General features: G+C 40.3%; 1 non-coding gene across 1 annotated transcript; it reads left to right on the forward strand.

Moving 5' to 3' along the window:
- Positions 1 to 3,891: 3,891 nt before the first annotated feature.
- LOC135053838 (5S ribosomal RNA) lies at positions 3,892 to 4,010 on the forward strand. The gene has a single exon (XR_010243138.1). It is a non-coding gene; the product is annotated as a 5S ribosomal RNA (ribosomal RNA).
- Positions 4,011 to 25,329: the final 21,319 nt, after the last annotated feature.

Consider the following 25,329-nt stretch of genomic DNA (forward strand, 5'->3'; position numbering starts at 1 on the left):
CTGCTGTGCTTTTCCCAGACTTTTTGTTTCCTTGTGAAAAGTAATGTCTATATGTGATTAAATTATTCCATTTGAAAGTTGTTAGTGTGTGTGCTGCATGTGTTATGCTTTTCAAATATAAAGAGACTCTTCTGTTATTTTGAGATTAAAGTGCATTTTGCCCTGTGCTGAATGACACAGTTGGTGTGGAAAGATTTGCGTGCAGACTGTACAAAATCACTTATTATTAGTAGCCCCATTGATTTGAAATAAAATACACATATACTGTAGCTGTGAAAAGATGTGAATTCTTTTGGTATTATACAGGTGTCTTTTGTCAATAAAGTATTTTCTTAAAGGGTCCTATTTATTAAACTTTTGCAGTCAGTTCTCTGAAAAATGTGTGTGTTTGGATGGAAACCACCTCAGATATTTCTACGATCCTCTTCTTGCAATAGCCGTCACCATAACTGTTTCATAAACAATATAGCCATTGCAATAAAGGGGTCTATTTACTAAGCATTGAAGCGCGATAAAATGGACAAAGTACCAGCCAATCAGCTACTGTCATTTTTCAAACACAGCATGTAACATGGCAGTTGGGAGCTGGTACTTTATCTCCATCCACTTTAACTCTCTCCAAGGCTTAGTAAATAGACCCCATAGTCCGAGTATCATATACAGAGGCTCCTGTAGAGTTTGATTGCATCCACAAGAATTGGGAATTCAAAGAAATAACTTGAGGTCACAATGTAATAAAATAAAAGGAATGTTTAAAAAAACTTTAATCACAGTAGTTCCTGAAAATAATGTGTTTACTGCCAGTTGGAAATCTAGGATAATTAATATTAAAATCCTTCTGCTATTAGCATTATCGGTACAGGGTTACTTTCAATAATGCAGCTTTCAAAATATTGAATGGTTAAAATTCAGAGCATCCACAAATAATGAATCTTTTACTGGTTTGATGAGGTGGTTGTGACCTGGGATAGCTCTGCGCAATTTAGTTTTGATTAAATCAGACCCCAAATGCCACTGCAATTTTTTAAAGAGCTTTAAAGATCGATGTGGTTATGACTGGACAGGGAGACAGAAATATTATAATATAAAGTAATGGCTGATCAGAAGATAAAGCACGTCTTGGTTTATATCACAATTCAGACCCGTTTAAGCCTGTTATTGCTTAATGTGTCTTTATTATTTAATGTATTTTAAGCATGCATACATATTATAAAGTTCCACAAGGATTAACCCTTCCAGTTTAGTTCTTCTCTTCATTTAAAAATAATTTTTAGAGACCCTTTTGCTCCTGCATTTATACACATTAGATTTTACATAACATTAAATGTTAATTCCAGACCAAAATGTTGTTAAAAAATATTTGTCACTCTATTACGTTTAGATTTTTCAAAATCTGATTTCATAGGAATATCCATGGGTGATTTGTTCATATAAGGTGTCCTTTAAAAAAATTCTGAAATTGCCTCATGTACAGATATATCTTCATATACTGTACCTTGCATCTTTTTGCCATATTATGTGAGATACTTGGAGTGTCTTAAATGCTCTGCCACAGGTATCATACTTGTTCCTATATATAATACAAAATATTGGGATGGGGACCAACTGATGGCGCAAATAAGTCAAATGAGAAAAGGGCGATAACCTATACACAGCTGATACAATGCAATGTCCTTATATTTCAAAGAGAGTCCAGAGTTCAGGGAATTCCCAGACAAACTTCTCATGAGTGTCCAAGACCAAATGGTACCATGTAAAAAAACACAAGTGATGTATTCTAGTTCAGAAAAACATCCAAATAATAGTAATATTCGGTATTAATACTTCTTCCCGGATTCCTTGTATGAAGGTGTCTATGGGAGGTGATAATATAGCCGTACAGGTTCACCTCAGTGCGGAAGGTAATATTGGTTCCTCACATGTATGCTTACTTTAAAAATGCTTGCAAACAAACTTATAAGGGTTTCTTTAAAATTCTGGACATATGAGCAGAATATCATACAATCTTTAAAATGGTAGCTCACATTCAGGCTTACTTCAACAAATGCTGCTCTTCCATATAGCGGTTTCTTTACAGGTTGCTGCTCCTGTCGTCCTCAAATGTCTCCTCGCTTCGTGATGTGCTCGGAATAAAGCATACAAACGAGGGGACGTATGAGGATTGGTGCAAAATTTATTATATAAAAACGATGATAAAAATTACTTCCAAAGATGACACAGAAAATCGGATCCCCACAGGGAAAAACCAGAATAACAAGATCTAATTAAATCACAGTCAGACAGTGAGAAAAGATGGTACCCCGGGAAATCTCACCCCTTTCTGGCTGGAAAAACCGGTTGCTGTGGTGATCCAATCTGTCACATGCTCCCACCAACGTGTTTCAACTATAAGTCTTTCTCAAGGTGCACGTGGAATGTACCCTGCCTTCTATTTATACCTGGCATAATGTACAACATACGCCCCTTCCTGGGCGGGTCCTATTCTGTTTATTGGTATATATATAATAAAATTACATTTCAACAATTGGATCCTATAAAGGAAGTTATAAGATAATATAATATCTCTCTACTGCAAGTTAATAAAAGGAGAGGAACGTTAAAAAGGTGTGCAATCGTACTTTGCGTTCCATTCAGTCTGGAACGCATGCTACTTCCGCCGGACATCCGGCGGAAGTGACTAATCATCCAATCGGATACGTCCTCGCAACGAGTGGTTGCCATGGTCCCGCTATTAAGCATAGTGGTGATGGTCGCGCTAGATAGTACGTCACCAACGGGACCCGGTTGCCATGGTAACCCGTCTCCGGGAATCTGACGTCGGGCGGAACGAGTAGTTGCTATGGTCCCGCTATCAAGCTTAATGGTAGTGATCGCGCCGAATAGTAATATTACCAACGGGACTGGTTGTCATGGTAACCCGTCGCCGGGAATCCGACGTCGTGCGGGTCATTCTATGATGACTATGCCCTACTGCTTCCTGTTCTCTGCGTTCCAAAGATTATGGATCGCAGATGGACAGAAAATCCTCCTATGAAATGTAATGTCTCATCAAATAATAAATATACAAATTGGATTTATGCATAAAGAGTCCTTGCAATTAAAAGACGGGTCCTGGGTTTCTCTTTACATTTTCTACATGGAAAAACATTCATTATGGGGACAATGCATGTATTATATGCGGAAAACTAGTATTGCATTAATAGCATTCACTCGGAGGTTAAATATAGGAGGCTGGTGTCCGAATATCTAAAAATTTCAATATACTTGAATAATTGAAATAACTAATGTGTATCTTAAGAGCAAGACTGGGATTTTTTGATAAAACTTAAATAAGAATTTTAAACGGCATATAAAGCCCCCAATAAGTTTAAAACAAATTTTCTGATATATAAAAATACACGGGTTCCTCCATGTATCATGACAAGTACATTATTATACTCTTATGTTCCCTAATTTTATAAGATTTGCCTAGTTCTTATTGAATATCTATGTTTTTTCTAACATTAGAAATGTGGGCCTGGACAATAGAGTTACAAGAACCATTTTGTTTCAAAGTCCAGGTTGAGACCTGCTGGGTGTAGGGTCCCCATTTCGAAGATACTCATTTCTCTTTTTGCAAGATCTTCTTCCATACTACTCTTCCTCCAATTACCTTTTATAATGTGAATTCCACAAAAGGCGACTAGGTCTGTGGGTTGGCATTGATGAAAATCCTTAAAATGGGCTGAGACCCCATGTGAGATGACTCCTTTCTTAATGTTCCGAACATGTTCGGCCATCCGTTCCTTCAATTTTCTCCCGGTCCTGCCAATGCATTGTTTACTGCATGAGCAAGTAAGGAGAGGTATCTACAGCACCTTGTATTCCCAGGTGGTCTCCCATCCAAGTAGAATCTACAGCCAAACCACACTGGATACGCCCAATCTCAGCTGATCTTGGAAGCCAAGCAGTGTTGGGCCTGGTTAGTACTTGGATGGGAGACCACCTGGGAATACAAGGTGCTGTAGATACCTCTCCTTACTTGCTCATGCAGTAAACAATACATTGGCAGGACCGGGAGGAAATTGAAGGAACGGATGGCCGAACATGTTCGGAACATTAAGAAAGGAGTCATCTCACATGGGGTCTCAGCCCATTTTAAGGATTTTCATCAAGGCCAACCCACAGACCTAGTCGCCTTTTGTGGAATTCACATTATAAAAGGTAATTGGAGGAAGAGTAGTATGGAAGAAGATCTTGCAAAAAGAGAAATGCGAAGTATCTTCGAAATGGGGACCCTACACCCAGCAGGTCTCAACCTGGACTTTGAAACAAAATGGTTCTTGTAACTCTATTGTCCAGGCCCACATTTCTAATGTTAGAAAAAACATAGATATTCAATAAGAACTAGGCAAATCTTATAAAAGTAGGGAACATAAGAGTATAATAATGTACTTGTCATGATACATGGAGGAACCTGTGTATTTTTATATATCAGAAAATTTGTTTTAAACTTATTGGGGGCTTTATATGCCGTTTAAAATTCTTATTTAAGTTTTATCAAAAAATCCCAGTCTTGCTCTTAAGATACACATTAGTTATTTCAATTATTCAAGTATATTGAAATTTTTAGATATTCGGACACCAGCCTCCTATATTTAACCTCCGAGTGAATGCTATTAATGCAATACTAGTTTTCCGCATATAATACATGCATTGTCCCTATAATGAATGTTTTTCCATGTAGAAAATGTAAAGAGAAACCCAGGACCCGTCTTTTAATTGCAAGGACTCTTTATGCATAAATCCAATTTGTATATTTATTATTTGATGAGACATTACATTTCATAGGAGGATTTTCTGTCAATCTGCGATCCATAATCTTTGGAACGCAGAGAACAGGAAGCAGTAGGGCATAGTCATCATAGAATGACCCGCACGACGTCGGATTCCCGGCGACGGGTTACCATGACAACCAGGTCCCGTTGGTAATATTACTATTCGGCGCGATCACTACCATTAAGCTTGATAGCGGGACCATAGCAACCACTTGTTCCGCCCGACGTCAGATTCCCGGAGACGGGTTACCATGGCAACCGGGTCCCATTGGTGATGTACTATCTAGCGCGACCATCACCACTATGCTTAATAGCGGGACCATGGCAACCACTCGTTGCGAGGACGTATCCGATTGGATGATTAGTCACTTCCGCCGGATGTCCGGCGGAAGTAGCATGCGTTCCAGACTGAATGGAACGCAAAGTACGATTGCACACCTTTTTAACGTTCCTCTCCTTTTATTAACTTGCAGTAGAGAGATATTATATTATCTTATAACTTCCTTTATAGGATCCAATTGTTGAAATGTGATTTTATTATATATATACCAATAAACAGAATAGGACCCGCCCAGGAAGGGGCGTATGTTGTACATTATGCCATGTATAAATAGAAGGCAGGGTACATTCCACATGCACCTTGAGAAAGACTTATAGTTGAAACGCGTTGGTGGGAGCATGTGACAGATTGGATCACCACAGCAACCGGTTTTTCCAGCCAGAAAGGGGTGAGATTTCCCGGGGTACCATCTTTTCTCACTGTCTGACTGTGATTTAATTAGATCTTGTTATTCTGGTTTTTCCCTGTGGGGATCCGATTTTCTGTGTCATCTTTGGAAGTAATTTTTATCATCGTTTTTATATAATAAATTTTGCACCAATCCTCATACGTCCCCTCGTTTGTATGCTTTATTCCGAGCACATCACGAAGCGAGGAGACATTTGAGGACGACAGGAGCAGCAACCTGTAAAGAAACCGCTATATGGAAGAGCAGCATTTGTTGAAGTAAGCCTGAATGTGAGCTACCATTTTAAAGATTGTATGATATTCAGCTCATATGTCCAGAATTTTAAAGAAACCCTTATAAGTTTGTTTGCAAGCATTTTTAAAGTAAGCATACATGTGAGGAACCAATATTACCTTCCGCACTGAGGTGAACCTGTACGGCTATATTATCACCTCCCATAGACACCTTCATACATGGAATCCGGGAAGAAGTATTAATACCGAATATTACTATTATTTGGATGTTTTTCTGAACTAGAATACATCACTTGTGTTTTTTTACATGGTACCATTTGGTCTTGGACACTCATGAGAAGTTTGTCTGGGAATTCCCTGAACTCTGGACTCTCTTTGAAATATAAGGACATTGCATTGTATCAGCTGTGTATAGGTAATCGCCCTTTTCTCATTTGACTTATTTGCGCCATCAGTTGGTCCCCATCCCAATATTTTGTATTGTGTATGTTCTTCAGGTGTGTGCGGTGACACATCAGGGTATAGGCACCACTAAAGGCAGCAAATAGAGTGCGCAGGTTTTTACCTTAAATTCCATTTTACATAGTTTGTTCCTATATATCACATCCTGGCCACGTACAAAGCCACTCACAGTGTACCAATGATTCTACAGTATGTTGCAACTTTTGTATAACATGTAAACAGATTAAGCATAAAGAAAGTTGGTGGGAAGAATGCTATTTACTCACCCAGAACTACAAGTGATGCCAGCCTCAGTAGTTATTGTATGATTGCAATGTGTTATGTCACTTCAGTGATGAGAGTGAGGCCCAACTAACTTGCAAATTCCATGACACGCCAAGCAGGGCTATTTTGCATTATTAAAGTAGAGGTGTATGTGGACACATATGTAGTGCAGGCGAGAACAAACATTAACCCTAACTACAATACAGAGAATATCCATGTGACCACCAGAAAATAGTGAGAGTATCCACATGATTACCATACACATAGAAAGCATCCCAGTGACTGACATACAATACAGAGCACATCCAAGTGACCACAATACAGCACAAACCAGAGATCACCGTAAAGTGTAGACACAAGAAAAAAGGTTGTCACGGTGCAACTACCAGCTGCCACTAAAGGAGTCTGTGGATCTCCCTAAATATATATGATAATTACAAAAAAAAGTAGCGCTTGGGGTTATTCGGCTAGAACAAACACATGTAAACTGCGTTTTGGTTAAAACTATTTGTCATTTATTAAAACATTTGACATATAGTATGACTTAGATGACTTATGTAAAAAAAACTATAACAGCCACATAGGGAGTCCTTCGAATGGCAGTCTCTGAATTCAATAGGTCTGGTCAAAATATATATAACAACACAGTCCTGGTGCCTCAAAAAATAAAGAGGCTATTCATGAATCTCAGTCCTTCTGAACATGTAGGCACATTCAAGCAATTTAAAATATAAGCAAAGTTTAAAATCCGGAATAATACCCAGCAATCCGGAGATAACTTACCCAGTCAGAGGTATGCAGTCTGTGCAGTTTGTTTGCAGAATCATCTTACTTAATGCCGGTAACCTGATGTGACATGGGATTGGAATGGTTCTCTCCGTGATATAAAGCTGGTCCAGATATAGGTGCAAAATTTAGATAATATCCAGAGGTGTTGTCAAATCTTAGTATTGGCTCAACTCGTTTCCGTGTGGAACACCCCACACCTTCATCAGGAGCATATGTCAAGTGTAGCTCAGAGCTGCCATTTATACCTCCTAGATTATGTCATTCATTACAGGTGAGCAGCTATCAATGTACTAATCCACAATAAAATTTATCTGTTTCAATTCCACAGAAGGCAAGCATATTATTATAGAAAACTAAAGTACAAAGATACACAGTAACATAATAAATAACATACTTTTATTTTTATTATATTGTACACAAATATCGGAAGCAGGTGCCATCAGTACCGGCTGGACAGGATAGGATGAGCAGGGGCACATGATCGTGCTGACACGGCGTTCGTTCTAGTTGTTGCTAAGCATCAATAGATGCTTTCAGTATTCACTGTGTATCCTTGTTCATTATTTAAGTACGGTCATGTGCTCCTTTGCAGGTGACTAAGGGGGCCAATAGGAGGAGGGCCTTTTTGCTAAGCGACGGGGAGTACACAATCTGTATCTCATACAAAGACAGAGATTACAAATACTATAATCAACTCTAGGTATAGATATAGAGAATAAAAAATAACAATTCCTAATTGATAATATGTGGTAGTGATATGCACACAGGAGCATACCAAGGAAACCCAAAGTATCCACTATATATGCGAATATACAATATCATGATAAAACACAGTTCTCCTGGTCACTTAAAAGCTGTAATCAGAATGTATATATATTCTAGTTTATGGCTCTTTATTAGAAATGATTCAATAGAATCCAGAGTTATTTAATGGAAAACTCAAATGTGCATCCCTGGTACCACACATATTTTTGCAGACCTTGATACTGAACATAGATTAAACATTCCGTTGCATGGGAGGAGAGGATGGTAGAACTGTTTTTTTTTTTAATTAATACGCTGTAAAATAGACATAATGAGTGGGTGACATATACAGTTCAGGTAAAGGGCCTGAGGTGTCTATCCTTATTAGCCCTCATAAAGTTAAAAAGAGCCGGGTGTCTAATACAGCAAAATATCAAACTAAACTGAGCTCGGGTCACATGAAACTTACACATCCAGTATAATATTCGTGCACTCCATGTGGAGATTAGGTGACGGGGAGCCTATCTACTGTCTCCAGATGGGATGTCCTTTAAATAACAGAATTAAGCTTTACTGATTCGTTGAGGACTTCCGGATATAGTGACCCCATTTTAAACATCAAAAAGACCTCATGTATGCATAAGCTTCTAAATCTATTACCACCCCGAACCGTGGAGGGAATGTGTTCCAGTCCCACAATTTGTAGGCTGGAAGGATCACTCTGTGTTACAGTATGCCGATGTTCCTTGAAGCGTCTTTTTAATTGTTGTGTGGTAGGGCCTACATACTGTTATACACAACCATATATTAAAATGTAAATGGTGTACATTGAGTCAACGTTTATGAAACTTTGAATGCAGTATGTTTCTCCCTTTTCACCAATAGTGATATTGGTGGTTTTTCTGGGGATGTATGTACACATGGTACATCTGGATTTACCACATCTATGGAAACCAGATGGTCTTTATGGTAACCAATTAGTTGTTTGAGATGTTGTGGTGTCCTGTGAAATGTCATTTTTTAAATGATTTGGGGCCAATAATGTTTGAGTGATCTATTTTTTCTATATATAATATTGGGACGTTCCGGTAGTATTCCTTTTAATATTATATCCTGTTTGAGAATATTGAAGTTCATATTGATAACTTCTTTGATTTTATAGTGTTCCCTATTATATTTACATATAAATGCCAGATCTTTGTATGGGTCTTCGGTGGTGGTTGGTTTAGTGACCTTATTAGCTATAAATTCATGTCTGTTCATCTCCTGCACTTCAGAGAGTGCTTTGGTCAGAAGTTTATCTAGATATCCTCTCTGGTGAAAAGAGTTAAGCATTTCATCTGCTTGTTTTTGAAAGACTTCATCCAAGGAACAGTTTTTACATAATGACATTAGCTATCTGTTGGGTATGTTGCTTTTCCAAGGTTGATAATGTGCACTTCGATAGTGTAGATATGAGTGGGTACTGACTGATTTGACATAATTGGACATGACAATCTCAACCCCTGGCTTCAAGGGTCACATCCAGGAAATCTGCATTTGTGACTGAAATTAGAAGTGAAGGATAAATTAACAAAATTGCTATTAAGAGAGGAGACAAAGTGTTGTGCAGAAAAAAGATCCCCATCCAAATATCATCTATGTAATGGCCATAGAAGATTAGGGATGTGCCCAGCCCTGCCCCCCCCCCCCGCACACACATGGTGGTCTTTGAACCCACCCATGTATAGATTGGCGTAGCTGGGCGCAAACCTGGTCCCCATGGCCATCTTCATGCCTTGAAGATAATAAGTGTCAGAAAAAAGAATATAATTGTGCAAAAGAATGAATGAAATAGAGGACAGAAGAAAAGATTGTTGTTTCTGGCTCAGGTTGCCATCTCTGGATAATTTAGCTGTTAAATGTTGAATACCGAGTGAATGGGGAATGTTGGTGTATAAAGATTTTACATCTAATGTGAGAAAGGCATAGGAATCTTTCCACACCATATTGTCAATTTGTTGGAGAAAGTGTGTTGTATCCTTGAGGTGGGACCTGAGGAGAGGGACAAGAGGCTGAAGGAATGAGTCTACATAGTGAGAGAGATTGGATCTGAGGGAATTTATTCCAGAAATAATGGTACGCCCAGGGGGTGATATGAGGGACTTGTGAATTTTTGGTAAATAATAATATGTGGCAGTGGTGGGAAAGGGTGGATACAGAAAATGCCAGGTCTCCTTGGATCTAACCCCCTCAGCTAGGGCAGAGTCTAATAGACTCTTCTTCTCACTAAAGAAGGTGGTGGTGGGATTGTGGTCCAGGACTCGATAAAAAGGGTGATCACCTTACTGGTTAAAGGCTTCAGTAATATAATATTTTTTGTCCTGAATCACCAGCCCACCCCCCTTGTATGCCTCCTTGATGATAATGGATGAATCATCCTTAAGGTTTTTCAGTGCTCTTTTTTCCGCTCTCGACAGATTGCTAGTTATACTTCGTTTTTAGTGTGTCTTGAGTGTATAAACTTTTAAAGTCATCTAGTGTAATCTTATAGAAAGTCTCTATATTACTAATCTTCGCTGAAAGAGGATAGAATTCAGAATTGAGTTTCAAATTTGTCAAATCAGTTGGATTACCTTTGACATCATATTTTTTGACCAAAGTGGGGGTACCTAAAGTATTGTTCTCCTCCCACAATGTCTCTAGTATTGCAAGACACGGATCATCCCTAACGTCCAATACTATGGGAAGTGCATCCTCTCCATGTTTTTTATTTTTTAAAGAAAAGTGTAGAGAATGACTTAATGAATGACATACAAAACATGGTGCATGCCAGTGACTTACATAAAGTTCATTGAGCATCCTAGTGACAGCCATACAGTACAGAGAACACCTCAGTGACTGCCATACAGTGAAGAGCATACACATGACAGCCATACATTACAGAGAGCATCCCTATGATTGTCATACAGTACAGAGTGCTTCCCAGTGATAACAATAAAGTACCAAAAGCATTGCAGTGACCACCATTAAATACAACAACCCAATGACTGTGATGCAAAACATAAAGCATCCCAGTGATGTTATATATTAAATTGAGCATCCTTGTTACCATAATACAGTGCATTGAGCATTCCAGTGGCCACCATACAGTACATTGGGGGATCCCAGCAGATTCCAGTAAATTCTATAAAATGCAGTGAGCATCCCAATTACCACTATACAGCACAGATAGCATCCCAGTGACTGCCATTCTGTGCAGTGGGAATATCAGAATCTGTTATACAGTGCAGAGAGCATCCTAGTGATCAACATGCTGTATCTTGAGCATCCATTTGACCACCATACAAAATATTGTGTATCCCAGTGGCTGCCATACAGTACATTGAACATCTCATTGATTGCTTTATAGTATATTAAGTACAGAAATGTCTTCTTGTGTTTTTGCAAGCAGCATGGCAGATGTGCGCATGCATCAAGTCATATGAATTGCTGCGCACACAACTGGAACAGTATACAACACTACTGCGCAGTTCATACCATGCAATCCTTTGGATCAAAGGTGGGAACCATGTACTAACACCCGCCAGTGGGCCCTTTTTCACAGAATACATGATGTGGCATGCTGCAGTGCTGACAACAAAGTAACAGTACACATCTGTATGCCAGATACAATAATACAGCATATTGAGCACCTCAATGACCACCATACAGTTTAGAGAGCATGCCAGAGACTGCCATGCCATACATTAATCATCCCAATTAGCAACATAGAGTACATTGAGAAAACCAGTGACCACCATATCATACAGTAAGCATCCCATTGTCCAATATGCAGTGCACTGAGCATCCCTGTGATCAATTCGTGGCACATTGAGCATACTAGTGTGCATATTAGGAGAGAGCTGTAATTGAAGTGTGAGAGAACAGGGGGGAAGAGGGTCCTGCTCTGAGGAACTCACAATCTAAGTGGTGGGGGAAAACAGACAGGCGACATGAGGTGCGAAAGGTGGCCTGATGGTAGTAAGTGAGGCATATATGGCCAAGGCATGAGGTAGTGGGTTGGGAGAATGGCCTCAAAACTAGGTTATGTGGAAGGGTACGCTTTGATGAACAGGTGGGTTTTCAGTGCCCGTTTGAAGCTTTGCAAGTTGCCCTTCTTTGTACAGTCTCTAATGTATTAATATCTTTCTGAAGATATGGCCTCTGGAATTGAACACAGTATTCTAGATGAGGCCATATCAATGACCTCTGCAGTGCCATTATTACTTATTTCTGCTGCTGATTCCTCTCCCTATGCAACCAAGAATCTGACTAGCCTTCCTCATTGCTCTGTTACATTGCTTACTGCCTTTAAGTCACCTGAAATAGTGACTCCTAGATCCCTTTCCTCATCTGTAGTTTCCAGTATAGTGCCCTTAATACTATAGTTAGCCTTTGGATTTTTGAGACCCAAATGCATGATTTTTCATTTTTTGGGCATTACACTGTAATTGCCACACTCTTGACCATTTCTCTAGTCTATGTAGATCATATTCCTGGCATTTTTTTCCACAAAGTCTTTCAGTTGCAGGAAATCTTTCATGCTACCAATAACTACATCAACAGCTTTAAGAGTGTCTTACAAACCATGTCATCAGATGATCTTAGAGTGATCATCCATGCTGACAGGACACCTGCTTGTAAACATTGAGGTCGATTCAAATATTCATCCCGGGCAACACCGGGTATCCCAGCTAGTAAAACATAGAAACATAATTTTTTTTATCTGGAATGGGGATATGGAAAAATTAAAAAAAAATCTTGGATTGTATTTGCAACAATAATTATAATTAGAATGTAATATTTAACCTTATTAATTCACAAATTAAAGTTTAGATCTAGTATTAATAAAATCAGATGATAAGATTAATACTAAATAATCAATAAAAGAGTTGCTAGTGCTTGCATTTAATATGAGCATACAAGTTAGGAAATGAAGACACAATATCCTGCACAATATCATTGTTTAAAGAGAATGTACTGTTTTTAAGTTTTGTGCGGTGAACAACTTTTAATTAGGGGACTGCCCCGGGCCATTTTTCTTGTTTTTTGTTTTGGATCTGGATCTTCTTCATGTTTTGGATCTGTATTGGTTTTGCCAAAACCGCCCTTGCGGGTTTTAGTTTTGAATCTGGATTTATTTTAAAAAATCATAAAACCAGCTAAAATAACAGACTTTGTGGGAGTTTTTGTTGCTACAGTATTATTAACCTCAATAACATTAATTTCCACTAATTTCTTTTCTATTCTGAACACCTCACAGCTCACAATATTGTTTTAATCCAGTTTAGGGCAAAGGATTGCACCGAGATAGCTGGATGACTAAGCTAAGCGACAGCAGTGGGCAGCAAACACGTGGCAGTTAACAATAGATTTTTAAATGCTGTAATCATCTGTTAAAATTATTTTAAAATTAGGATCAAGTTCTTCTGTTCCTCAGAGTTATCTTTGACATGGAGAAGGTTCACCTATCGTCCATTAAAAATATTTTCAAATTAGGATTAAGTATTTCTGTACCTAAAAGATATAGTCGACACAAAGAAGGTTCAATGAATCACAACATTGTGATAAGAAGAATTATAAAAATAGGACAATAGGTTATAACATAAGAATATGAGCTATGGACACATCGCCCGAAATGGACAGAGCAGACCTGGGTGTATACAGGGAGGATACAGCAGAAAATATATATAAAAAAGATGTCTTTTATTTTGGGTGGACTGACAGAATACCCCTAGATGGATGGAGCAACTGCAGTCCCTGGATGTATACTGGGAGGACACAGCACAAAATATAAAAAAAGAATGTATTTTAAAAAATTTACGCATTAGAAAAGGCTGAAGATTTCAGTTCACAAAAAGATAATTTAAGCAAGAAAGAATAAAAAAGACAATATTTTAGAAGCTGTAATCATGGATCAAGTTCTTCTGTTGCTGAAGGAAATCTTTCAAATGCAGAAGGTAAGCTATTCAAGTGTGGAGAGTTTAGTTATATTAATTTAATTTAAATTTATTTTATTTTATTCATAATTATTAATAATATTAATTTGAATGAATTACAATGTTGTGATAAGATGAATTATGAAAATAGGACAATAAGTTATAACATAAGAATAGGACCTACGGACACAGGGGGTAATTCAGAGTTTATTTCAGCAGCAAATTTGATAGCAGTTGAGCAAAACCATGGGGGTCATTCCTAGTTGATCGCACGTAGCAACTTTTGCTACTCATGCGATCAACCTGACGCCGCCTATGGGTTAGTGTATTTTAGCATAGCAGGGCTGTAAACGATTGTGCAGCCCTGCTATGCTAAAAAAGTTTCACGTAAAGCAAGACCAGGCCTGCAGATACTCACCCAGTGCGACGGATCCAGCAATGAAGGTCCCGGAATTGACGTCAGACATCCGCCCTCTAAATGCCTCTACACGCCTGCGTTGGACTCCCCACTCCTGGAAAATGGTGAGTAGACGCTCCGGAACGCCTCCTGCTTGCCTGTCTTCTTGCGTTCGCCGCTGTGATCACATTTGTCGCTGGCGGCGTCGTTCAATGCGTCCGCCGTGCATGTGCATTTCTGACCCGTTCGCACCGCAGCAAAGAACCGCTGCATGCAAACGGGTCGGGAAGACCCCCCATGTGCACTGCAGGTGTGGCAGATATAACATTTAAGAGATAGTTAGATTTGGGTGGGATATTTTGTTTCTGTGCAGGGTAAATGCTGGCTGCTTTATTTTTACACTGCAATTTAGATTTCAGTTTGAACACACCACACCCAAATCTAACTCTCTCTGCACATGTTATATCTGCCACCCCTGCAGTGCACATGGTTTTGCCCAACTGCTAACAAATTTGCTGCTGCGATCAACTCTGAATTATGCCCACAGTACCCTGAAATGAACGGAGCATGCCTGTATGTACAGTATACTGGGAGGATACAGCACAAAATATAAAAAAATATGTATTTTATTTTGGTGGACTGACGAAAAAACCCTATATGGAGCATCAGCAGTCCCTGGATGTATACTGGGAGGACACAGCACAAAATATTAATTTAAATCAAAATATAAATATTATATTTTATCAGAGATGTGCGGCGGGCACTTTTTGTGTTTTGTGTTTTGGTTTTGGATCTGGATCCCCGCTCGTGTTTTGGATCTGGATTGGTTTTTGCCAAAACCACCCTTTCGGGTTTTGGTTTTGGATCTGGATGATTTTTGAAAAAACATAAAACCAGCTAAAATCAAACAATTTGGGGGTAATTTTGATCCTACGGTATTATTACCTCAATAACATTCACTTCCACTCATTTTCAGTCTATCTGAACACCTCACACCTTACAATTTTGTTTCTAGGCCAAAAGGTTGCACCGAGGTAGCTGGATGACTAAGCTAAGCGACACAAGTGTGCGGCACAAACACCTGGCCCATCTAGGAGTGGCAATGCAGTGTCAGACAGGATGGCAGTTTTAAAAACTATGCCCCAAAGAGCACATAATGCAAAGAAGAAAAAGAGGTGCAAGATGGAATTGTCCTTGGGCCCTCCCACCCACCCTTATGTTGTATAAACAGGACATGCACACTTTAACAAACCAATCATTTCAATGACAGGGTCTTCCACAGGACTGTGGCTGAAATGTTTGGTTTGTTTGGGCCCCCACAAAAAAAGCAATTAATCCCCTCACCAAAAAAGAAGCAATACATCTCTCCTTGAAAAAATTGGCTCTACAGAGGCAAGATGTCGTCCTCATCCTCTGATTCCTCAACCCTTTCAGTGTGTACATCCTCCTCCTCACAGTGTATTAATTCGTCCCCACTGGAATCCACCAGCACAGGTCCCTGTGTACTTTCTGGAGGTAATTGCTGGTAAAGCTTTTCCTGGAAAAATTTATCATTCATTTTGATGAACATCATCTACTCCATATTTTGTGGAAGTAACCTCCTACGCCGATTACTGACAAGGTTACCGGCTGCACTGAGCACACTTTCGGAATACACACTAGAGGGGGGGCAACTTAGGTAAAAAAAAGCCAGTTTATGCAAGGGCCTCCAAATTGCCTCTTTTTCCTGCCAGTATACATACGAACTGTCTGACATGCCTACTTGGATGCTATCACCCATATAATCCTCCACCATTCTTTCCATGGTGACAGCATCATATGCAGTAACAGTAGACATGTCAGTAATTGTTGGCAGGTCCTTCAGTCCGGACCAGATGTCAACATTTCTCAGAAATGTTATCCTTTTCCTTGCAGCCCCAGTTGCGGGAGAAAATGAAGGAGGATCTGCTGACGGGTCACGTTCCACTTGAGATTGTCTCACCAGCAGGTCTTTGAACCTCTGCAGACTTGTGTCTGCCAGAAAGAGAGATACAATATAGGCTTTAAACCTAGGATCGAGCACTGTGGTCAAAATGTAGTGCTCTGATTTCAACAGATTGACCACCCTTGAATCCTGGCAAAGCGAAGGAAGGGCTCCATCCACAAGTCCCACATACTTAGCGGAATCGCTCCGTCTTAGCTCCTCCTTTAATTTCTCCAGCTGTTTTTGCAAAAGCCTGATGAGGGGAATGACCTGACTCAAGCTGGCAGTGTCTGAACTGACTTCACGTGTGGCATGTTCGAAGGGTTGGAGAACCTTGCACAAGATGGAAATTATTCTCCACTGTGCTTGAGTCATGTGCATTCCCCCTCCTTTGCCTATATCATAGGTGTATGTATAGGCTTGAATGGCCTTTTGCTACTCCTCCATCCTCTGAAGCATATAGAGTGTTGAATTCCACCTTGTTACCACCTCTTGCTTCAGGTGATGGCAGGGCAGGGCAGGTTCAGGAGTGTTTGCTGGCACTCCAGTCTTCAGCACGCAGTGGCTGAATGCCGAAAGTGGCCCAAATTGTATGTGCAAAACATAGGACGTGCTGGAATTTGCATGCACAATATTGGTGGCGTTGTCCGATATCACAAATCCCCAGCAGAGTCTAATTGGGGTAAGCCATTGTGCGATGATGTCCCTCAGTTTCCGTAAGAGGTTGTCAGCAGTGTGCCTCTTACGGAAAGTGGTGATCCATAGCATAGCCTACCTAGAAACGAGTTGGCGTTTGCGAGATGCTGCTACTGGTGCCGCTGCTGTTGTTGCTGCGGGAGGCCATACATCTACCCAGTGGGCTGTCATAGTCATATAGTCCTTAGTCTGCCCTCTTACACTTGTCCACATGTCCGTGTTTAAATGGAGACAGGGTAACCCCGCATTTTTCAGGATAATGAGGACACTTTTCTTAATGTCCCTGTACAGTCCGGGAATCGCTTTCCTAGTGAAGTGGAATCTAGATGGGATTTGGTTCCATGGACACACTACATCCATCAATTCCCACTGCACTAATGGTGGATATTGGACACACATCTAACACCAACATAGCTGTCAAGTCCTCAGTTATTTGCTTTGCAACAGGATGACTGCTGTCATATTTCATCTTCCTCGCAAAGGACTGTTGGACATTCAATTGCTTAGTTGAAGTAGTACAAGTGGTCTTTCCGACTTCTGGGATGATGATCAACTCCCAGCAGCAACAACAGCAGCAGCAGCAGCAGCAGCAGTAGGCATACCACTCAAGGATCCTCCCCGGAGGAATCCCGGTTAGGAGAGGACTCTTCAGTCATGGCAGTGACATGGCCTTCAGGACTACTGATGTTCCTGACTGAGGAGGAACTTGATGTTGAGGGAGTTGGTGGTGTGGATTGCAGGAGCTTGGGTATAAGAGGAAAAAGGGATTTAGGTGTCAGTGGACTGCTTACGCTTTTACCCAAAGTTTCTGAATTTGGCAATGACTTCTGGTGAATGCGTTGCAGGTGACGTATAAGGGAGGATGTTCCTAGGTGGTTAACGTCCTTGTCCTACCCCTACTTATTACGGCTTGACACCTGTTGTCCGGATTTGTGAAGAAATAATTCCACACTGAAGAGGTGGCTTTTTTGGTATTTTGCCAGGCATGACAATGGGCTTATTCATCCCATGGACAACAACTGTCTCTCCCTGTGCCTAATTTAAACAACCACATTACCATCAGAATCCTCATTGTCAACTTCCTCCTCAGCGGCAGTAACACCCATATCCTCATCCTGGTGTACTTCAACAGTGACATCTTCAATTTTAATATCAGAAACTGGACTGCCGGTTCTCCTTCCAGCACTTGCAGAGGGCTTGCAAATGGTGGAAGGAGCCACCTCTTCCCGTCCAGTGTTGGTAAGGTCAGGAATCGCAATTGCCGACACACTTGTACTCTCCTTGGGGATTTGTGATACCATCTTAGAATGCACAGTTCTTTGCTGTGTTTTTGCCAGCTTAACACTTATCATTTTTCTAGCTGGAGGATGAGAGCTTCCATCGTCATGTGAAGCTGAACAAATAGTCATGAACATAGGCCAGGCCCTTAGCCGTTCCTTGCCACTCTGTGTCGTAAATGGCATATTGGCAAGTTTACGTTTTTCATCAGATGATTTCAATTTCCTTTGTGGGTCATTTTACTGAACTTTGGCTTTTTGGATTTTACATGCGCTCTACTATCACATTGGGCATCGGCCTTGGCAGACGACGTTGATGGCATTTCATTGTCTATGTCATGACTAGTGGCAGCAGCTTCAGCACTAGGAGGAAGTAGTTCTTGATCTTTCCATATTTTATCCTCCAAATTTTTGTTCTTTATTTTTTTCTGGAGTTATATAACAATATACACCTCACAGGGCACACCCTGTAAAAATTACTTGGATTAAATATTAATAACCCCTTTATTTGGAATAAATAATATACAGCACAGGACAGCACCACTGGACTTATATGGCAGTACCCCTGGACTTATACGGCAGCAACACTGGACTTATACAGTTGTATCACTGGACTTACACGGCAGTACCACTGGACTTATACGGCAGCACCACTGGACTGGACTTATATGGCAGTACTCCTGGACTTACACTGCAGTACCACTGGACCTATACAGCAGTACCTCTAGACTGGACTTATACGGAAGTACCCCTGGACTTATACGGCAGTACCACTGGACTTATATGGCAGTACCCCTGGACTTATACGCCAGTACCCCTGGACTTATTCGGCAGTCCCACTGGACTTATATGGCATTGGAGTCTCTACAGAATGACTTATTTAAACTTGAAACCTGGGCGTCAAAATGGAGAATGAGTTTCAATATAGAAAAATGCAAAGTTATGCATTTTTGGATAAAAAACATACTTGCATTCTACACATTAAATGGAGAAAATATAGGGGCAACAGTAGTGGGAAAAGATTTGGGGGTGCTCATAGATAATAGGCTTAATAACAGTACACAATGTCAAAATGCGGCAAAGAAGGCAAGTAAGGTGCTTGCGTGTATAAAACGGGGTATTGAGACAAGGGACGAGGATGTAATCCTGCTTCTGTACAAATCATTGGTACGTCCACACCTGGAATATTGTGTTCATATTTGGGCGCCACATTATGAAAAAGATATCAGGGTACTTGAAAGAGTTCAAAGGCGAGCTACTCAATTGATCAAAGGGTTAGAGGCACTGGAGTATGAGGAAAGACTTACTAGGTTAAATATATATATATATATATATACACTAGAAAAGAAGAGTCTAAGAGAAGACATTATTAATAACTTCAAATATGTAAAGAGTCATTACAAGGAGTTAGTAGGGGATTTGTTTATTAAAGTAACTCTGTATGGGACACGTGGATACTCGCTGAGGCTAGAAGAGAGAAAATTCCATACACAACGTAGAAAAGGGTTCTTCACAGTAAGGGCAATAAAGATTTGGAACTCCCTGCCGGAGAAGGTGATAATGGCGGACTCTATAAATACATTTAAAAATGGATTGGACACATTTCTAACTGTAAAGGTATCCAAGCCTATAGCATTTAATATATTGACATTAACTATCTGGGAGTGATACGAATTATAGTTGTTAATTGGTACTAAACATTACTTCAGCAGGTACATTATAATGCGCACAGCTTAATATAGAATACAGGTTGAACCCGATGGGCATTTTGCCTCTTTTCAGCCTCACTAACTATGTTACTATGTTACTTCTGGACCAAGATGGCAATACTCCTGGACTTACACACAGTACCACTGGACTTATATGGCAGTACTACTGGACTGGACTTATATGGCAGTACCCTTGGACTTATACGGCAGTACCACTGGACTTATATGGCAGTACCACTGGACTTATACAGCAGTACCACTGGACTGAACTTATATGGCAGTACCCCTGGACTTATACGGCTGTACCACTGGACTTATATGGTAGTAACCCTGGACTTGTACGGCACTACCACTGGACTTATATGGAAGTACCACTGGACTTATACGGCAGTACCACTGGACTGAACTTATACGGCAGTACCCCTGGACTTACATGGCAGTACCACTGGACTTATACAGCAGTACCACTGGACTTATATGGCAGTACCAATGGACTTATACGGCATTACCACTGGACTTATACGGCAGTACCCCTGGACTTATATGGAAGTACCCCTGGACTTATACAGCAGTACTCCTGGACTTACACGGCAGTACCACTGGACTTATATGGCAGTACCACTGGACTTATACAGCAGTAACCCTGGACTTATATGGCAGTACCACTGAACTTATACAGAAGTACCACTGGACTTATACAGCGGTACCCTTAGACTTATATGGCAGTATCCCTGGACTTACACAGCAATACTCATGGACTTACACAGCAGTACCACTGGACTTATATGGCAGTACCACTGGACTGGACTTATACGGCAGTACCACTGGACTTATATGGCAGTACCACTGGACTGGACTTATACAGCACTACCCCTGGACTTATTCGGCAGTACCCCTGGACTTATACGGCAATAGCCCTGGACTTACACAGCAGTACCACTGGACTTATACAGCAGTACTACTGGACTGGACTTATACGGCAGTACCACTGGACTTATACGGAAGTACCACTGGACTGGACTTATACAGCAGTACCCCATGACTTATACAGCAGTACCCCTGAACTTATATGGCAGCAGCACTTGACTTATGGCAGCACAGGACACCACCACTGGACTTATGGCAGCACAGGACACCACCACTGGACTGAGGCAGCACAACACAGCACCACTGCACTGGACTGGACTTATACAGCAGCACTGGACACCACCACTGTGACTGGACTGATGCAGCACAAGACACCACCACTGGACTGTTGCAGCACAAGACAGCACTGGAATGACAGAAAAGAGCAGGTCGCCACTCCACGCACCACACCACACCACTTTCCCGCACAGACACTGAGGAGACACGTCCTCTCGCTACACTCTCCAGGACTGGAGTGAAAATGGCGGTGACACGCGGCTCCTTATATGGAATCCAAAACCCTCAAGAATCCGACAGCGGGATGATGACGTTTTGCCTCGTTCTGGTTTACGAGTCTGGTGGGAAAACCCGAGCCAGGCTCAGATCCGGGCTCGGGACGAGAAGTTCGGGGAGGTTCGGTTCTCAGGGAACCGAACCTGCTCATCCCTATTTTTTATATCACACACTGCGGTTACAGTGTCACACAAATGAGTCAGAAATATGTATTATTATTTTTTAGATCACACACTGCAGTTACAGTGTCGCACAAATGAGTCAAAAACTATATATTATTAGCTTCACCAACAGTGTTGCACAAATGAGTCAGAAATATATATTATTACACACTGGTTTAGCTTCACCAACAGCGTTGCACAAACCGTGTATGAGTAGGAAATAATATACTGTGGTCTGACCGGCAGTGTCACAGTACTTATGAAAATAAAATTGTATAGTACGCTGGGGTACAGCACAAACAAAACAAAATTTTTTTTGTATAATGATAATTTTAGGCTTTTTGTTTTTAGCTTTTATTATTTTAATTTTACACTGGGGCAGAGGCCCTGAATGGAAGGACAGATCATCCCTTTCCGATATAGCAGACAGAGCAGCCCTTTTTCAGATAGAGAAAGCATAGCACCTCATAACTGATACAGCAGACTAAACACCCCTGGACTTATATGGCAGACAGGGCACCCCTGGACTGATATGGCAGACATGGCACCCCTGGACTGATACAGCAGACAGGGCACCCGTGGACTGATACAGCAGACAGGGCACCCCTGGACTGATACAGCAGACAGAGCACTCCTGGCTGACACAGCAGACAGAGCACCCCTGGCTGACACAGCAGACAGAGCACTCCTGGCTGAAACAGCAGACAGAGCACCCCTGGTTGACACAGCAGACAGAGCACCCCTGGCTGATACAGCAGACAGACCATCCTGTCTGGTCTGATACAGCAGACAGAGCACCCCTTTCAGATACAGCAGGCAGAGAGAGCACCCCTTTCAGATACAGCAGAGATAGCACCCGCCCCACACCAGGCAACACAGTACTGAGACGGACATGTCCATCCAGTACACTCTCCACAGCCAGAGTAAAGATGGCACAGTTGCACAGGGACTTATATAGGATCCAAAACCCGTGGGAATACAACAGCGGTAAGATGACATTTGGCCTAGCTTTGTGATCCGAGTAAAGTGAGACATTCTGAGCCATACTCGAATCCCGGCTCAGATCTTATTGTTCACTTAGGTTTGGTTCTCCGAGAACTGAACCTGCTCATCTCTACTTTTAATATATGCTGATTAGAAGTAGAGAACATCTAGAAAGCAGAAAATATTCTGTTGAGATACATCCTTCTAGAAAGGAGAAAAAATATATCCTGAAAAGTATCTGATACCCTTCATCACACAATTGGTAAGATGTTCCAAAGCAGAAATGCCTAATATCCTTCTAAAAGTGCTATGTTCAGAGGATTTTTATTTATGTTAAGGATTCCCATTAAGTAGCAACAAGGATCCAAAGAAAAATATCAACTAAATCCTGTATAATATATTGTTTTCTATTTAATATGTTGCTTTCGTCATATTAACATTGTATCATGCAAAAATGATAAATATTTTTTTTTAAATCTCAAACATTATGCAGTTTACATGACAGAATATGCCTATTGGTGTGTAGAATTACAGCACACATGCAACAGTTTGATTGCATTAGATAAATATTTTCCAAATGAGTTGGGTACGTAATACCAGCAGTCGGGATGCCAGCAATCAGAATACCAACACCGGCATCCCGACTGTTTGAAATCCTGACAGGGGCCCAGGAGGCAGCTAACCCTAATTCTTTGCCTCCCCCTAACCCTTCCTTCCCGCAGCCTAAACCTAACCCTCCATCCCCACTGCCTAACCCTAACATCTCCAGGCCACAGCCTGAACCAAACTCTCCCTTCCTGCAGCCTAAACCTAACCCTTTGTCCCCGCAGCCAAACCCTAACATCCCCAGGCCACAGCCTGAGCCCAACCTTCCCTTTCCGCAGCCTAATCCTAACTCTCTCTACCCCAGCCTAACCCTAACCTTCCCGGGTTACTTACGTTCAGGATCCTGGCTGTCGGCATTCTAATAGTTGTTGGGATTCCAGTGTCGGCATTCTAACTGTCAGGATTTTTCCAAATATATGGAGGCATATAGGCCAATCTACACAACTATCAAAATGCATCAGTTTTCATAGCGGTCTATTTTTACAATTGTAAGATGACCATATAAACAAGCAGATAATGGTGATTTTCAGCTTTGCTAGATAAAGATACTATTGATTTTGAAAAATGAATGAGTTCTGTGTTGAGTTTGGAACTACAAGTTACCTGAGATCAGCTGCAATATCTCAGATTGTGTCACCAGCTCAGCACAACCAATTTGAATTCTAAGGAAATTGTATAATTTCTATTTATTTTTTAGTGCATATCTTGCACAAAGATTTCTATTCAATTCAACAACAAAAAATGTTATCTTATTTAATTATGACAATTGTTATCTACTTGTAGAATGAACTTGTAACTTGAAAAATATAGTGAAATATAAATGTATTTTAAAACTGAGAATAGAAGAACACACTCCGTACAAGTTGAAATTCACTCAGTTTCTAAACAATTTTTTATGCATCTCCATTAAGATACAGAACACTTAACTTTCAAAGCCTTTAAACATGTACAAATCTGTATAAGATGTGGGGACATCCACAAAAGACTGTGACAGAATGAAATGTATTGAATATGAACTTAATACTTTGTCCCCCCATGGCCTCAATGTGAGCTTTGAGATAACTCCTTTTTCATAATATTCCTCTTCTTTTTATAGAGCAAAGACTTTTTTTCTTTTAAAAATTCCTTAATGTAAAGATCTCACCAGCTTTTTAGATTTTTTGTACTATTATATATATTAAATAATAATAATGTATTTTCCTGAAATATTGTAAATGATTTAAAGCACAAGCTCCTACTTTTCACTATATGTAAATGGTGCATGCAAAATAAATCTGTTTTTTTTATATAACTATATATGCTCATTACTACAATAATTGCTTTTCTGTACTGTGGGTATATATAGAAGCATACAGTATATTGCTCCCAAAATTACCCCTGATGAAGACTATGACTAAACTAAACACAATGCAACTAAGTTGGAACCAAATTGCTAATGTTGGATTATTTCTGAAATTTCCTCCAATGATTATGGGCACCAGCTTCAGCATAATCTACATTTTAGTAGTCCCAAGAAATTATTATCCAAGTGCAGGCTTGCAAAGTATCCTGTGTACATTTTCTAAACAAATCGAGATAAGTCCTATTTGTTTTAATTATCTTTTAAGTATTTTTTTTGGTTGCTATACATAAAAGACATCTTTATAAATGGTATAATATGTACTGTAGCTGTTCTTTGGGTTTATTTCTTTTTTAGTGTGTTGCTGAGAAGTTAAAGAGAATCAAAAAAACATTTTTTTATTATTATTATTATTATTATTATTAATATCTTTTATATGGTGCCATACAGGTTTTGACACAACTTAGAAAGTACATAAAAACAAGAGCAATATTCAAAAGACTTATTGTACAAAACATTGCAGGACATGGGATACAAGTTACTGTATATAAACATTGTTCTCATAATACCCACAAAAGTAGCAATGGCTATTGAACCCAAAGGATTGGTGCCATTGTTGTCAAGAGGGAGGAGATGATGGTATAAGGGAGGTAGGAGAAAAGCACACAAGGAAGGAGTGCCTTGAGAGAGTTTACAATCTACAGTAAAGTCCGACTGACAGAGGTGACATCAAGGGGAGAGACATGATATTAGAGAATAG

The sequence above is a fragment of the Pseudophryne corroboree genome, chromosome 2 (assembly GCF_028390025.1).
Source record: "Pseudophryne corroboree isolate aPseCor3 chromosome 2, aPseCor3.hap2, whole genome shotgun sequence".
NCBI lineage: Eukaryota > Metazoa > Chordata > Amphibia > Anura > Myobatrachidae > Pseudophryne > Pseudophryne corroboree.